We start from the raw sequence: 6,393 nt of genomic DNA on the forward strand, positions 1-6,393 counted from the left end.
AAGGTTTACACTTTAGTAAATCATACTGTTTATTGGAGCTTGCGCGTTGCTAATAGTGCATGGAGAATCTGGCTCTGGTTGCAGACAAAGCCCAAGTGAATGTGTTTCCAGCTCTCCTGTTGTGCGGGCGAAAGGGAGCCTGTATTTCAAGTTGGCGGTGAAGCAGATTTGCAGCATTGAAATGATTGAGCCTTTCCTGTGTCTGTGTGCATCCTCCTTGGAAGCTCGATGGGCAGAAATCTGCCAACAAAGTCACGTTCAAGAAAAAACTCCCCATCTGTCAGGTATTCTAGCTGGGTATGCATATGTTTATCTCCTTAACAATAGCCAAAACACAGACAGAAAGGCGCACGCACGCGCACACACGCACACACGCACACACACACACAAAACTGAACGTACAAAAACATTTCTGTTTCTCTTTGCTAGTATTTCAGTACATTTTCAAATGATGTTAAGACAGTATTCATTTAAGTAAATGTAAGACACAACATGGTCATACATAAAGAAAGAGAAAATGTGCTGAGGAAAGTTGACAGTGCTTCTTTATCTGTAGACCAACAACAATGGAAAAGTTTGCTTTCCAGGGTTGCTTGGCTCCTCCAGGATTCAGGAATCATACCAAGCCTTCTTGGGAAAGCAGCATGTATGCCAAAGTGCTCGAATGGAAACCAATATTCAAGCACCAGTCAGTGTGAGGATCAGTAAGTCTAACTCTGAGGAAACTGTAATCAGTCCCATCCAGGTAAGAGGGGAGCAGTGGGCCTAAGAAAGATGCATTAGACTCTTATTAACATGGCAAAGAGATTATTAGTATGGTTAAGAGCAGTGACTTCACTAGTGCACACATTTTTTCAAACCATACTGAAAAAAAGCCATTAAGAAAATCTGTTGATTTACCTTTGACCTAATCCTGAATGTTCACAAGCTCCGGGTACTGACTGTCAGAAAGAATGAGTGCCAGGAGGCTAATAGCTGGCCTCATACTCAGTGGCAGCGTTAGCTAGAGATACACAAAGACCTCGGTGTCAAGCTCCTTCACACTAAAGCCCCTGACACACCAACCAGATGGCCGACCCTCGGCAGAAAAGGCAGTTAAACTGATCATTCTCCCCGAGTTGGTCAAAAAAGGGCCTCGGAACACAGAAGCAACGAGACATAGTCTACTAGTCTAGATAACAGCAGGCGGTGCTAATCTGTTTTGTCGGCCAAAAATAAAAACCAACAGCTGATTCATGATGGCTTGTTCAGAATACAATCTCATATTTTACTATATTTTACTCACTGAAACGTGTTTCTGAAATCATTGTAAGCGAGAAACAGTCCAGGCAGTTGCTGAATCTGTCTTCATTTCAAATTGACAAAGGTTAGTTCAAAAGATTCTCGTCAAATTTTGAGAGACTCTTGTCACTCATGCTCATCCCGCTCCTTGTTTCCGGGTTTGCACTCCACCAATCAGATTGGTCATTTGAGTCCAACTGCCGGCAATGCCCGCCTTCCAACCGAGCATCTCAGGTCGGCCAAAATAGAGGCCGACGGCCTCTCCGGACGGAATGGAACACACCGAACAGACTTGATTCACCGACATCGCCAGACTGTCCAACGGCCTATTATCGGGTTGGTGTGTCACGGCCCTAAGAGGCGGAATGCTTCCTCCACCTGGCTAGGATAGCCGTCTAATGTTACCATTTGGAGGCGTTCCAGGCAAAGCCTGCTAGGAGGAGGAGACCCCAGAGCAGACTCAGGAAATACTGAAGGGACTACATCTCCTATGAGCAAGTTGCCCTTTTAACCTAGTACTCAATAAAAGAATGCATCCATGGATGATTTAATTTAATTTATACTGTTTATTGATCCCCAGTGGCAAAAATGACAATTTACACTGTTTTGTTAGAAGTCATTACACCCAGGAGGTGAATGGGCATCTCTCCAGCTACCAATCTACACTCTGCTCTGTGTTCAAAGCTCCCTACGGACTGAGCTACTGCCACCCCCAGGTGGGTAAATCTGTGCTATTTGTGAGTGTTCAACAGAGTGACTGCTTGGGGAGAGAAACTGTCAATGTATGATGCAGTAATTACATGATTAGAATACTATATTTACTGTACTAAAATGGGGATGGAAAATTGCATTATTGTATAATATTGTACCAGAGGCTGAGTAATTAAGGGTTCAGTTGCCGGCATGTGTTGTGCCATTGCCTGTTTAAATCTAATGTTTAAACACCAGAAGTTGTTACGTGCGGGAACTATTTCTTGAGCGGGAAAAGTGACCTCCTCGAGGCTGTGCTGGTAGCCTGGCACCCTCACAGGAATTTCTGCGCTTCTGTTTGTATACAGATTATACAAGTGTGATGCAAAGTGTGACTGAGTCAGCTTTAGACAACACATTATCATTTTAAGATATCTTATCATTGACACTACCCCCAGCTTCCAGTCTGTGTGCTCCAGCTTCATACTTAACAGAGACACAAGACTGGTATAGATCTTCTGATCTATCTCATCTCTCAGCAAGAAATAAAAAAGAAAGTAAAGAGATATCTCACTAGACAGATGATAAGCCTCTATCAAATATTCCAGAAATACATCAAACTACAGCAACTGTAAATGTAAAACAATATAAAGAATTATAAACTCTAGACTCAATTAACTGACCAATATAGGCGTATGTTAATGGTTTGTGCTTAAAGGTCTATCTGCTGTAACCGGCTGCCTCCCTGTTTCCACGGCAGCACAAAGTAGCAGATGTGCATAACAGCACAACAGCCTACTTTCACATTCATAGAAATCCTAGCCATTAATTCCCAGGAATGGAGGTGAGTTCCAATGCTGATGAAATATATGAGAGGAGCAGAAGAAATTTAAAAATATTTTAAGTCAACAGACAGCCCCACCACTCCATTCTGTCTAGGCTGGTTTGGTGAGGTGCAGCGAGGTGATAGAGAGTGCGTCCCCTGCATCTCAATCAGACTATGAAAACATCAGTCTGACTGAGGCTGAGAGGGAGGAGAGAGGGAGGCTGTTCGGCTGCCTGGTGATGTCAAAGAAAAAAATACTGCAATCCACGATTGCTGCAAACAAAGCTGAGCAAAGGCATTTCCATTCTGCAGATAGATTTGTCTGGCACCTAAATTTCCTCACGGTACGTTGCAAAATGTGTGTCATACAAGTGTTGTTGGAGCTTGATGAGCGAGAACATAAATGATTCACTGGCTCGCTGACTCCAAAGGGCCCACGACACTCTGTGGGCGCTGCAGGAGAGATGCTCAATATGCAGTGCCGGTCGCGCCAGTTGGCAGCAGGGCGCCGTCAGTTGGCACAGCTCACAGCCCTTGTAGGTACTGACATCTTCAACAGGATTGTAAAATCCCATATGCCCCAATTCTTCCAACCCCCACTCCTGACCAACCATCCTCACCGGAGCCTGAAATAAGACTGGGGCTCATACATACTGCGCTCTATCTCCTCTCAACATCTCATTACGCTCCCCGCTGCAGAGAATAGGGCTTTTCACTGGAAGCCTCGGAAAACAATCAGGCAGCAGCTAAGGCACCTTTCAATCACACAAGTGCAATAAAAAAAAAAACAGTCACTTGTGAATTAAATGTCACAGCAGAAGCCCCTTTTTTTTACTTTTGCTCAGATTTTAATTCCCCCCTCCTCCTCTTCTTCTTTTTCTGCATCATCTTCATTATCTGGCGCTGTTGGGAGCGCTGCAGCAGCGCAGGCAGCAGCGCAGGCATGTGTTCATCGTTGCCTCCGTGAAGATCAGACGCCTTCAAATCACTGTCTAGAATCTGTACACAGATACACATCAGGGTGTTATGAGTAACTTCACAGGCAGTGACAGGTGAAATCCCGGTAAACCCCAGATTATGTTATCTGTGAGGTGATAATGTTGCACACTCCTCCTGTGTTTTATTATCTCCTCGTGTGTCAGTCTGTGAACGCTGCTCTTTCAAACACTCTCTGTCTCAGCAGTTACCATACCATACCATGTACAGTCTCCTGCATTATTCACTCTGTCACAAATAAAGCAGTCACTGAATTTTTGTCAGCAAGATCAAGCTGATGCCCTGATCGTGACTGCAAACACTAGCGTTGTATCGTAGTGACACTTTGAGATAGATTTGCAGATTTTGGGGGTGTTGTTAGCATTTAATTTGGCAGCCGTAAAAGCAGCAGCAACAGAGGTGCAGTTGCAAATGTACGCTGGCAGTTGGGAAAAAAGGTAAAAGTATTGCTTTGCACGTCACTATCTTTTCTTATATACCTTGAACACTCAACAGCAAAGCTGTCAAATTGTGTTCTTTAGCACTAAGTAATGTTGTTGATGTGTGTGATTTCAGAGGAACAGTTTGACCTCGGAGTGAATAACTTCTTCTCATCTGCGATATTTAAAATCCAAGGGAAAAAATGATCGCAAGCCCAGGGTTGTCCAAGTGAATGAGTTCACGTTAGCCTACCTCCAGCTCCCTGGATCGCTCATTAGGAGCTTGGCTGAGCACTCAAGGTTTTATTTGGATGGCTCCCAAATGGAAACACACATTTGGAGCCGTGCCAAGCCGTCAGCCTCGTGCATGATTTGCAGGGTGAATGATTGCTGGCTCCTCGGATAGAGCGATCCCGGGGCCTGTCAGTGAAACAAACCTTGTGTCCAAATGAGTAAAGCACTACGCACTCAGTGCAGCTTGTTCCTACTCAAACACTCATTCAAATTTGACACACAACAGCTAAACATGAGGGTTCTCACATATTTTGTTAAATGGCCATCTTGCTTTCAGCATTCTATAGGCAGGTTTCCTGTTTACAACAAAGTAGGTATGAGCAGCAGAGGATTTAAAAAAAAACTGTCACAATAACACAATAGCTTATAATAATAATAATAATAATAATAATAATAAGTATTTTGAAAAAAAGGGACTTCTAGACACAAGTAAAATTACTGTTTAGAGGTAAATGTGTCATCTGGGCATTCCCAAACCTTTTCTTTTACGATACCCAATACTTAAATATACATCTGTTTGTGCTTTTATGTTGCCAGAAAATGTACAATCTTGATGACGTGACTACTTCTAAACGTCGGCAAGACTAAGGCGCTGATAGTGGACTTCGTGAACAGGTCCTTTGTGGAAAGGCTGGACACTTTCAAGCACCTTGGTATCCACATAAGCTAGGGTCTAGTCTAGTCTAACGTTCCACTTTTGGGACTGCTCCATTGCCGCCTGAAAATTGTGCCGGATGTCCCTCTTCTGTTACTAGGGGTGCTCAAGATTTGATTCAAAATTGATTTTCAGTATGTGAATGTAGTTACTTTTCCCATGTGGTAGTGTATATATATGTGAATCAATTTTTTTACACACCCCCACCTTCCGCTTTCTTTGTGTTGGAATTTTAAACTCTTTTAAATTATCAGGATGGTTGCTATGGTTACAGGCTCCTCATATCTCTGCAGGGTAAGTCCAGACAGCTAGCTAGACTACCTGTCCAATCACTGCCCATGACGATTGGGATTGGTTTAAAGAAATGCCAATAAACCAGAACACATTTTTCTACCATCCCGGAATGCTGTGTGGATTAGCCAGACCCTCCTCCACAGCCCTGTGGAGGAAGGTCTAGCGAGGGTCTGACCTGGACGTTGCACACTGACACAGTGGTGAGAAAAGCAAGGCAAAGGCTGTTTCAACTCAGATGCCTGCCTGGGAATTTCAGGTCACCCTAAAAAATACTGAGGAATTTCTACTCCTGTATCATTAAGAGGGGAACATCACTTCCAGGTAAGGAAACAGCACCGTACAGGACCACAAGGCCCTGTAGAAAGAGATCCAATCGGCTAAACTTCACAGGCGGTGCCCTACCCTGCCTAAAGGATATTTACACCAGACGTTACAAGAAAAGGGCTAGGAGAATCATTAAAGATGGAAACCACCAGGGTAACAGCTTTTTCTCCCTGTCGGGAAGAAAGTACTGGATACACCAGGCCAGCACTGAGAGGCTCAGAAGGAGGATCCCCCTCCCCAGTCATATATATTAAAGAAACTGCGATTACATTACTGGAATTGAACTTTTTATGAAGATAAATTACTGAGAATGCAGTTTCGATCAAAAAGCCATCAGTCTGCACCTTTATCAACTGTCACAAGTCCCACACTGAAACCTTCAATACCAAACTCATTAACAAAGCATTAATCTTGTGTTTCCAGACCTTCCTCCACAGCGCTACCGAGGAGGGTCTGGCAGTCCACACAGCATCCTGGGAAGGGAGAAAAATATGCTCACATTTATTGGCATTTCTTTAAACCAATCACAATCATCTGACAGAGGGCTGACACAGCAACAGCGCCTCTTGTTTTGTTGGAACGTGTGTAGTTTCAAAGGTTGTTTTAGTCGCGCA

The sequence above is a fragment of the Etheostoma spectabile genome, chromosome 4 (genome assembly GCF_008692095.1).
Source record: "Etheostoma spectabile isolate EspeVRDwgs_2016 chromosome 4, UIUC_Espe_1.0, whole genome shotgun sequence".
NCBI classification, from domain to species: domain Eukaryota; kingdom Metazoa; phylum Chordata; class Actinopteri; order Perciformes; family Percidae; genus Etheostoma; species Etheostoma spectabile.